Source organism: Myxocyprinus asiaticus, chromosome 36 (assembly GCF_019703515.2).
Source record: "Myxocyprinus asiaticus isolate MX2 ecotype Aquarium Trade chromosome 36, UBuf_Myxa_2, whole genome shotgun sequence".
Lineage (NCBI taxonomy): Eukaryota > Metazoa > Chordata > Actinopteri > Cypriniformes > Catostomidae > Myxocyprinus > Myxocyprinus asiaticus.
Window position 1 is genome coordinate 35421653 of NC_059379.1, and position 11469 is coordinate 35433121.

At 40.5% G+C, this 11469-nt stretch overlaps 1 long non-coding RNA gene across 1 annotated transcript; it reads right to left on the reverse strand.

Annotated features, from left to right (window-relative positions):
* Positions 1-1372: 1372 nt before the first annotated feature.
* Positions 1373-4768, reverse strand: LOC127426770 (uncharacterized). Its single transcript, XR_007894860.1, has 3 exons — positions 4434-4768; positions 2808-3271; positions 1373-2695 (listed from the first exon to the last, which is right to left on the reverse strand). It is a non-coding gene; the product is annotated as an uncharacterized LOC127426770 (long non-coding RNA).
* Between the last annotated feature and the right edge of the window lie 6701 nt (positions 4769-11469).

Genomic DNA, 11469 nt, shown 5'->3' on the forward strand with positions numbered 1-11469 from the left:
ACCTTGCGACCATTCTTCGTTTCTATTCTCAGTTTGGCTGGGAACATCAGAGCAAAAATCTTTTTCTGATGTAAGAGTTTCTTGCGTTCCTTGAACCAATCGCATTTCTCTCTTGTGGAATTCGCAAAGTCCGGGAACAAGAAAATATTATGGTTCTTCCAAGAAAGCTTCCCTTTGCACCTCAACACGAGATCTTTATCGGATGATTTCAGAAATTTGGCCAGAATGCATCGAGGCCTATCTCTCTCAGCAGTTCTGCGAGCTGGGACTCTGTGAGCTCGCTCGATTTCCAGCTTGTGGCCTGTTATGTCGAGCAGACTCGTGAAAAACTCGTCCAGGAATTTCACCATATCTCTGCCCTCTTCATGCTCAGGAATTCCAACAATTCGTATGTTATTCCTTCGGCTCATATTTTCGAAATATTCTAGTTTTTCTGAAATTAATTCCAAATCTGTTTTGGACGCGGGCGGATTAGCGGTTAATTCCCTTTCCGATGACTCAAGATAATCGATTCGTTTTTCAACTTCTGTCACTCTTGTAAACAACTCAGAGAATTTTGTTTCCATCGCCATAATCGATCGACGTATTACAGCAAGATCCTCCAAGTCAGCAAGAACCTTCGTCAGCATCACTGACATGTTGGACAACTGACACTGAATATCTTCTCCCGACGTGCCGTCCAAATCGTGTCTCCGGTCTGCAGTCCTGTCAGAGGCCTCAGCTTGAACACGTAAGTGTCTTTAAATGTCTCCAGAGTCTGAGAATTTTGACTTCTTTGCCATATTTACCTCAAAGAGCAAGTATGTAATTGGGTGTTTCGAATCTCACCGGATCACAACATGAAAATAATTAAAAAACTAGCAAAGTTCGCAGAGCTCGTGTCTCACACGTCTGTCTCTCGCATGGCGTCACGTGAACCCCCTGCAACAGGACTTTTAACACTGGGGACTTTTAGCCCCATTGTACTCTTTCATATAAAATCATGTGAGTAAAATATATTTACTAACATATTGCCTGTTCAAAAAATAAATAAATAAATAAATAATAATAATAAAATACCCTGTGTGTGCTTGTGTGTGTGGACATGTGCACAAAGTGTGGGAAGCTAGATAACAGTATGGGGTTAGGGGCTAAATTTGAGGAAATTAAAAATATTTTTTAAGTAAAATTTGACTCATAGATGTACAAAAAAAAAACAAAACTATTTAAAGCTATATAACAAGTAAAAAGATGAAAGGTCACAACTGGTTCTTCTCATACGGGTCAAAATTGACCATTAAGACAATGAAAGGATGATTTGGTTTAAATCTCTTAAGCAATTATATACAAAAATAAATGTTAAAATAACACCAAGATCACATTTGTTGTCCGTTCAGAGGCCGAGATATTCTACAACATGGGGGAAGGGCAGGGCTTCTCAAAATTTACTGGATGTCTATAGACAGAGTCACAAACCACATTTGGATGTCCCCTGACTTTTAAATGTGTATATTGTGATAGAAGATGACAGAGAAAAATAAAATTCTAGTGTTTGCTGCAATTTAACAATTTAAGACCAAAAGTAGAGAGATAGAGGGAACACGGATAAAAAACGGGTCAATTTGACCCGGCAGGTTCAAAGTAGAGACATGATCGTTAAGACCATCCAAGTGTTAATCAATTAATTACCATTTACAAATGAAAAAAATAAAAATAAATAAAGAACAAATAAAGAACAAATTATAGTATGTTTTGCATTCCTTGAACAGAGGGAGTATATCATTAAAAAATTCAGAATATCAGAACACTAATACCTTATCTACACCGGTCGCGAGCGGCGCATTGCGTCAAAAGCAGTAGAACCCCATTATAATCAATGATGCTGTCTACACTGGAAGTGTCCGATGCAGACGTGCCAACAATAAACGGGTGTTGTGTTCCATTTTACACTGCACGTGCTGGCGCTACGACACAAATTAAAGGTTTAGAACATTTGTGTCAAAGTGTCCATTGAAGACAGTGTCAAGCCATTGCGGCACGTCGCGGCACGTCACGTCACGTCAGTGGATGCACACAATGTAGACAATGTAATTACCTCTTTTGTAACCCAGTCTCGGTCAAAAAGTATTATTTGCTTGTGGTACAGAGTTAATTGTAACTTTTGAGTCAATTCAGAATCCATTTGCAGTCCAGGCAAAGGTTAGATAAGTAACAAAGGTATCCGAACAGGCAAACTAAATCAAAACAGTAAACAGCAAACATAATCCATAAAGAGCAGGCAAACAGACAATAACTAGGGGGAAAAACTGCAGCATAAAACACTCAGTGAGGCAGCAAGTGAACTGGCAATACTTCCCAACTACTGAGTGAAATAAATGACTATTTATACACTCTAAACAGATACTGGAACAGTTCAATATTCTGGTGATGGTGCCCTCTAGTGACTTGGAGTGGTACAAGGAGTTGGAGTTGGTCAAGGAGCTAACCGATCTTGGTGATCAAGATGGAAGTCTCTGATAAGTGAAGGGGCAAGAATGTCCTTTGCTGGAACCCAGGACCTTTCCTCTGGGTCCCTTCCAAACTACAAGGTAAAACATCCTGCAACCTTGATGTCTAATTTTAGAATTTCCTTGACTAGATTAGCAGGTGACCTATCATTCTCCAATAGAGGTGGTGTTGTGGGCTCAGCAGTTTCAGGTAGGGATGACTCTTGAACCTGTTTTAGGAGGAATACATGAAAGGATGGAGAGATTTTGTAGTTAGCAGGGAGTTCAAGCCTATACATAACTATATTGATCTGTGTGAGGATTTTAAAAGGACCTACATACCTCAGACTTAATATCTTGCTTGGAAGTCTTAGATGTAGATCTTTGTTTGACAGCCTAAGGTTGGCATGTAATCTTTCTCCTGATGGCATTTTGCAGCTTGATGTGAGCACCGTTCCAAACTCTCTCGCTCCTCTTAACCCAGTCGTCCACTGCTGGAACTTTTGAAGGCTCTCCTGACCATGGGGAGCCTCTGGCCACATTAAGAATCAACTCATTGATGTTTTCTACTACAATATGATCGAAGGAAATGACGATCTCCTAATTTAGTTTTTCTTCTTGACCGTTGGTCTGAGGGTGAAATCATGAGGTATGACTTAGGTTGATGTTTAGCTGAGTACAAAAGGCTTGTCATACCTGTGATGTTAATTGAGTCCCCCTATCTGACACAACGTCTCAGGCAGCCCATATATACGAAAGGCTTGGTAGAAGAGCATCTCTGCTGATTCCATGGCAGTAGTAAAGCCCTTCATGGGAATGAAGGATGAATGCGGATGATTTTTCGCCATTTATTCAGAATGTAAACATTAAGAATTACATCAAATCTACTGGATACAGTATAATAACCTTCAATCATCATCAAGTGGTTACAAAAGTAACTTTTACTGATCTCATTTATTCATGTGGATTCATATACTATTAATAATGAGGCAGAAAGCATATTCTTTATATTCAGCTTGGACCATATGACAGTCATGCAGTGACGTCTTTGTCTTTTCTCTATAATAAGCATATACATACTTGAATTTAATATATATGAATATAAATATATAATATATTCATATAAATACTTGAAAACCATTTTGTTTAATCAACCACTGGGAATTGGTAATGGTTCTAAATGTCCAGCAGGTAGTTTCAAAGGAGATCTAGACTATGCGCCAACATGACAACTGTTGTCATCATTGGTTACATTTTTATACAATGTAGACCACCAAAGTGGATGGAAAGTTAGTGGCTCTGCAATGGTACTAAATTCTTGAATGAAACACCTTTTTCACTAATGATATACCCCAGGAAAGACTGTTTTAACATGATACTAATTTCTCAGACTTGACGTACAACTGTCTGCTACACTAGCAGACGTTTTAACACTTTTCTCACATGCTCAACATGTTATTCCTCTGATTGGGAATAAACCAAAATGTTGTAGACTATGATGTGGTGACTTATCATGTCCTTGAGCACTTCATTAATGAAACACTGGAGTACAGAAGGGGCATTAGCAAGACCATACTGCATAACAAGGTATACATATTGCCCTCTAGTGGTAAGAAAGTCTGTTTTCCATTTGTCTCCCTCTTTGATTCTGATTAAATTGTATGCACTGTGTAGGTCTAACTTGGTGAAGATTTTAGCTTTAGCTCAAGAGCACTTTATACCAAGGGTAGAGGGTAATACTTTATAGTGACTCAATTTAACCTCCATTAGTCAATACACAGTCATAAACCTCCGTCTTCTCTTAGAAAAAGAAACCTGCTGCAGCTGGTGATGTAGGAGGTCTAATAAATCCAATAGATAATGATTCTTAAATGTATTCTTCCATGGCCTTTGAGGCAGTAGAATTACATCCACTTTGGGCAGCCAGAGTGCAGAAAAGCAGCACATACTCTGCTGCTTTTTGTTTACCTTGTCGTAGATCTGTGTCCTTTTCCCGAACAGCCGTGGCTCAGTTCAATGCATGACCAGTGACTAGAGACATAATGAACAATAATTTTTGCAGAGTTTTATTAAAATATGAAGAGCAAACTAATCCAAATAAATGTACTCCCAGAATCGTAGCCAGACTCCAAGCAAAGGTCAGGTAAGTAACAAAGCTATCCAAACAGGCAAACTAATCCAAAACGGTAAACAGCTAATATGATCCAGAAAGAGCAGGCAAATAACCAGGAAAACAAACTGTAGCATAAAATGCTTAATAAGTGAACTAGCTATACTTCACAACAACTGAGTGAACTACATGACTGTCTATTTATGTATGCTAAACAGGAAGTGGAACAGTTCAATATTCTGGTGATGGCACCCTCTGGTGACTTCAAGTCAAGTCAAGTTCAGGTTTATTATCATTCCAGCCATATACAAGTATACAGTGGAATGAAATGTCATTTCACCAGGTCTGCAGTAAAAAATGACAATAAACAAATTGTTATGACACACTGTGAGCAATTACTTAACTGTAAACTATACACTTAAACAATAACATTAATAATAAGTACCAAACAATGGGGGTCGGAGAAACATATTGTGTACACATAGTGTACCATAATAATACAAAGTGACGAGTCAAAAGTGACAGGTGATTGTTGCGATGGTAGCAGCAGTGCAGTAAGAAATAGCTGAGGTAATAAAGTGTTGGTAATAATTATTGTTATAGGAATAATTTACTGACAGTTTTGGTAAGAAGATTATTAAGAAAAAGTTGTATTTTACTTATAGAAATTGATGTTATAGTAATTTACTGAAACAGTATTGCTATGAAGATTACTAAAAAGTTGTAAATTACTGATACAGTGGTAAGAAGATAAAGTTGTGGTACCAAAGACTGACAGTAGTGCAAGTGGCTTAAGTTGTTGTTATGGATAGTTATCTCAGTGCAACTGTCAAGTCTTTCTTCTTGTGGTGGAACAGGTGTCAGGGCATTGAGGAGCCTGACAGCTCGAGGAAAGAAACTGTTACAGTCTTTTTGTGTTGGCCCATATGCTACGGAACCTCCTATGAGATGGCAGAAGGGCAAAGAGTTCATAGGAGGGGCGGGGGGTGTCTTTTGACTTGGAGTGGTACTGCGAGTTGGTCGAGGAGCTGGCCAAACTTGGTGATCACTATGGAAGTCTCTGATAAGTGAAGGGGCAAGAATGTCCCAGTGTTATTATAGTTTTGGATTTTTAATTTAGTTTTTATTTCTATTTTATATCAATCTGTCATTCCAAGTTAGTTTTAGTTTTCATTAGTTTTCACAGTTTGCTGTTAGTTTTAGTTTAGGTTTCATTTTCTTAGTTTCAGTTTAGTTCATTTTATTTTAGTTTTAGTTAGTTTAGTTATAGTATGTGGAGGCGGGGGCGTGGCCAAGTGCCGTGTTGTGGAGAGGGAAGGGGGGGAGATGAGTGATGAATGACTTCCACCTGTGCTTATCACCTGTCTTGTGTTTCAGTGAGGAGTGACGGGGGCTTTTTAAGGAGAGGAGACGGTGGCAGTAGAAGGAGAGAGCCCAGCTGACAAGCTGCTCATGTGTTGGCCGTTGCCATTCCCTTATATATACATACATATATATATATATATATATATATATATATATTATATGTATAAAGGCCCCCATTTGCCTTCGCCCAGCATCTCTGGGATGCCTGCCGGAGGTGGTTTCTAATAGAGGACCGTGATGCCGGGGGGATTGTCAACTTGGTGGTGCTGGAACAGTTCATCGACTGGCTACCCAAGAGGACCACGGAATGTGTCCAGTGTCACCACATGACGTCACTGGAGGATGCAGTCCGGCTGGCTGAGGACCACTTGACGGCATATCCGAGAGACAGCCAAGCTTTTTCTCTCTCTCCCTCTATCGCTCCCCCCCCCCCCCCGCCTCCTCCTGTAAGGTCCTTGCCCCCCAGAGATGGGGGTTAATTCCCCCGAAACTCGTTCTGCAGACCCGGGGGGTTTCGGACCTTTCTAACACCCCCTCTGTGTCTGTTCCCCTTTCCCGCCAGGTGAGAGATTATGTGGCCGCTGGTGCGGGAGAAAAGTCTGAGCCGAGTGCTGGAGCTGCGGGGAGCCGGGCCACTTCCAAGATCATTGTCTAGTGATGGAGGTGGGGATGTCAGTCCAGACTCCCGATGTGCCGCATACTGCCTCCGACCAAGCAGGGACATACCAGATACCTGTGAGTATTCAAGGGGTACCTACCAGGTGGATTTGGGTAGTAATCAGACCTCGATTCACCAATGCTTGGTTCAAGGTGAGGCTTTGGGTACAGCACGTATGGTGAAGGTGAGGTGTGTGCATGGGGACATTCACGAATACCCTTTAATGGCCATTACTATTCAATTTCAGGGGCAAAAACATAGAATTGAGGCAGCGGTTAGTCCTCGTCTCATCCATCTGCTGATTTTGGGTACAAATTGGCCAGCATTTCAATCATTATTGAGGGGAATATGTAAGGATGGGCCCTGCAATAAAGCGTATCAGTGTGTGGTGTGTGATTCGCTAACTGGGGAGGCAGTGCAAGGGCTTCCCCAGCCCTTAGGGGATTCCGCTACATTGGTTGCATCGTACAGTTGTGCTCAAAAGTTTGCATACCCTGGCAGAAATTGTGAAATTTTGGCATTGATTTTGAAAATATGACTGATCATGCAAAAAAACTTTTATTGTCTTTTATTTAAGGATAGTGATCATATGAAGCCATTTATTATTACATAGTTGTTTGGCTCCTTTTTAAATCATAATGATAACAGAAATCACCCAAATGGCCCTGATCAAAAGTTTACATACCCTTGAATGTTTGGCCTTGTTACAGACAAACAAGGTGACACACACAGGTTTAAATGGCAATTAAAGGTTAATTTCCCACACCTGTGGCTTTTTAAATTGCAATTAGTGCTCTTCATTAGTGTATAAATAGCATTGAGCAGGCTAGATACTGAGCCATGGGGAGCAGAAAAGAACTGTCAAAAGACCTGCGTAACGAGGTAATGGAACTTTAAAAAGATGGAAAAGGATATAAAAAGATATCTAAAGCCTAGAAAATGCCAGTCAGTACTGTTCAATCACTTATTAAGAAGTGGAAAATTTGGGGATCTCTTGATAACAAGCCAAGGTCAGGTAGACCAAGAAAGATTTCAGCCACAACTGCCAGAAGAATTGTTCGGGATACAAAAAAGAAAAAAAAAAAAAAAACACAGGTAACCTCAGGAGAAATACAGGCTGCTCTGGAAAAAGATGGTGTGGTTGTTTCAAGGAGCACAATATGACGATACTTTAACAAAAATGAGCTGCATGGTCGAGTTGCCAGAAAGAAGCCTTTACTACGCAAATGCCACAAAAAAGCCCGGTTACAATATGCCCGACAACACCTTGACATGCCTCACAGCTTCTGGCACACTGTAATTTGGAGTGACGAGACCAAAATAGAGCTTTATGGTCACAACCATAAGCGCTATGTTTGGAGAGGGGTCAACAAGGCCTATAGTGAAAAGAATACCATCCCACATGTGAAGCATGGTGGTGGCTCACTGATGTTTTGGGGGGACAATTTGCATTCTTCTGCACGAAAGCTGCACATGGGACGCTCTTGGACTTTCCAGCAGGACAATGACCCTAAGCACAAGGCCAAGTTGACCCTCCAGTGGTTACAGCAGAAAAAGGTGAAGGTTATGGAGTGGCCATCACAGTCTCCTGACCTTAATATCATCTGGGGAGATCTCAAACATGCGGTTCATGCAAGAGGACCAAAGACTTTGCATGACCTGGAGGCATTTTGCCAAGATGTTTGGGCAGCTATACCACCTGCAAGAATTTGGGGCCTCATAGACAACTATTACAAAAGACTGCACACTGTCATTGATGCTAAAGGGGGCAATACACAGTATTAAGAACTAAGGGTATGCAGACTTTTGAACAGGGGTCATTTCATTTTTTTCTTTGTTGCCATGTATTGTTTTATGATTGTGCCATTCTGTTATAACCTACAGTTGAATTTGAATCCCATAAGAAATAAAAGAAATGTGTTTTGCCTGCTCACTCATGTTTTCTTTAAAAATGGTACATATATGACCAATTCTCCAAGGGTATGCAAACTTTTGAGCACAACTGTATTTGCCTTGATCCTGACTGTGACCACTCGGTGCTGTTGATTTTAAGTGTTTTATATACTGTTTTGTTGGATTGCTGTCTGTATTGCTGTTTTTACAGATTATTCTGAGCTTGCTGTGCTGCAGTTTGTATGGCTACTCTTCTCTGCCCTAGTGGTTGTATACTGTTTCTTTGCATATTGTTTTTGGTGTTCTGTTTTTTTTTTTTTTATTTATTTATTTTTTTTTATTATTATTATTTACTTTTGTGTTTGGAATTACTGGCTTAGTTTTATTATTTTTGTGTTTTTTTTTTTCTTTTCCTTTTTTTTTTTCTAGTTGCCAATTGGTCCGCTTTTTATATTTTAATGTGGGTTGCTGCATTATATGAATAATTCCAGTTTCCACTGTAACAAGCTATTGTGCTGTAGAATTGACAAGTAATAGAAGGGAATTTGCCTCTGAATTTTGTTTGCATGTGTTTGAATCCCTTTGTTTGTCTGAAAATTTGACCACACAGGTGGTGCGAAGTGATGTTCGAACTGGAGATTAAGGGTCAGCCACAAGGACCATTTCCCTTCCCTTATTATCATTTTTTCCTTGCCCTAGTACTTGTTCAAATTGATGTTTGTGTTTAATGTGTAAACTGTTTTATTCATTTTAACTTTTTACTACATACACTATATGGACCTAAGAAACAGCCCAAGCGGTTGTTACTAGTTCTAAAGTGACGTTTTTGACTTGGTAACAGAGGCTTGGGCACATCTTTTGAACTAGCAATGGCAGATCCTGGTCTGTGGTGTAAAAAAGTAGCTCCATGCACAAGTGTGTTTTTTTGTTTGTTTGTTTGTTTGTTTGTTTGTGACAGTCCTTAGTTTTTCCATATTTTGTATTAACTTGTTCTTTTAACTGTTGTACAAAAACATTATTACACTCGCAATCGTGCTGTATGGCCCTTAATCAGCACGGCTCTGATTTCCTGTGTTAGAATCACAGCCATGCTGATGTAGGGCCATACAGCACTCTTGCTCATGTGCTATTACTTTAATGTGTTAAAGATTGACCTTATGTATATTCATAATTCTTACTCAATACTGAGTGCTACATTAAAATATATATTAAAACATCCTTCAAAATTTTACATTTTGATTTGTGCTGTTTTCTGACACACTTCAGATATATAAAAAATGGTTAGTTCAGACTCTACATTCTGACTGGATGATTCACATTTGACATTGTTGTAAACTACTGTGTAGCTGTCTGATAAATACAAACCTGTGACTGTCACATTCTATGTTAATGAACCAAGTTACAATGTTGCTTGACAACAGTTAAATAGTGTTGGGTGTAATCTATTTACAAAGAAATTAACTACTGTAATCTTATTACTTTTAGTACAAAAAGTAGCGGAACACATTACATTTTACAATCTTGTAATCAAATTACAGTTACTGACATTCAGTTAATTATTATTAAGTACATTTCTAAAATAATCTTATGTAAAATGTGCTAAAATAGCCTTAACATTTGACAAATCAACAAATATGGCCGCCAGCAGCCAATCAAATTTCAGCACAAAATAACTTGAGTTGTGAATGGCCGATGCTCATGAAACTTATTATTCACCAGAAGGGTCTCTACATGAAGCTATATATAAAATTTTGTGAGAATCGGCCACATGATGGCGCTATGATATGTTAATTCATGTTTTTGCGAATTACTTCGGAACTGTATAGGCTCGATGTCAGGTGTATTTGGTTGATTCATGTCTTTTATTTTGAAAAGTTTAGTTCCTGTTCCCTAGTCATGTGATGTCTTGTTTTCCCTCCATGTTCATGTGTCATGTTTTCATTGGTTTATTGTTTAATTATCTTGTTATCAGTTCTGTTTGTTTATTGGTTTATGTTCCCCCATGTCCATGTATTTAAGCCTCATGTTTTCCATTGTGTAGTTGTCTAGTATTGAATGTGATTGTATGTGTTTGTTACGCTGTAGTCAAGTCAAGCCATAGTCAAGTCAAGTCAAGTCAAGTCTAGTCTAGTTTAGTCCATGTTCATGTTTTGTTTTGTAGTTAGGGTTACTGGTTCACGTTTGTAAATAAACTGCACTTGGGTTCTTCATCTCATCATCGTCTTCGTCATTGCCATCATTGTCAGCAGTTCCAGCATACGTTACAGAATACTTGACCAACCATGAATCCAGCAGTTTTACTTCTGCGCCTACGTCAGGGGAATCGTCCCCTGGAGGACTATGTTGAGGACTTCTGCGGTCTAGCCAGCCAGGTGGACTTTAATGAGGTTGCCCTCAAAGACTGTTTTAGATTTGGTCTGAATGAGTCCATTTCTTTTTTGATGCCTGGTGGTCGCAGTTCCCTCAGCCTGGCTCAATATATCGACCTTGCCCTACGGTTCATCGGTTCCCCATTCACTGTGGGGGAGGCGGATGCCGAGCCAGAGTTCCACGTCATGGCCGCCGCCGAGCCAGAGTTCCACGTCATGGCCGCCGCCGAGCCAGAGTTCCACGTCATGGCCGCCGCCGAGCCAGAGTTCCACGTCATGGCCGCCGCCGAGCCAGAGTTCCACGTTATGGCCGCCGCCGAGCCAGAGTTCCACGTCATGGCCGCCGCCGAGCCAGAGTTCCACGTCATGGCCACCGCCGAGCCAGAGTTCCACGTCATGACCGCCGCCGAGCCAGAGTTCCACGTCACAGCAATGCCTCAGCCTGCTCCATGCCACGTCACAGCAACGCCTCAGCCTGCTCCATGCCACGTCACAGCAACGCCTCAGCCTGCTCCATGCCACGTCACAGCAACGCCTCAGCCTGCTCCATGCCACGTCACAGCAACGCCTCAGCCTGCTCCATGCCACGTCACAGCAACGCCTCAGCCT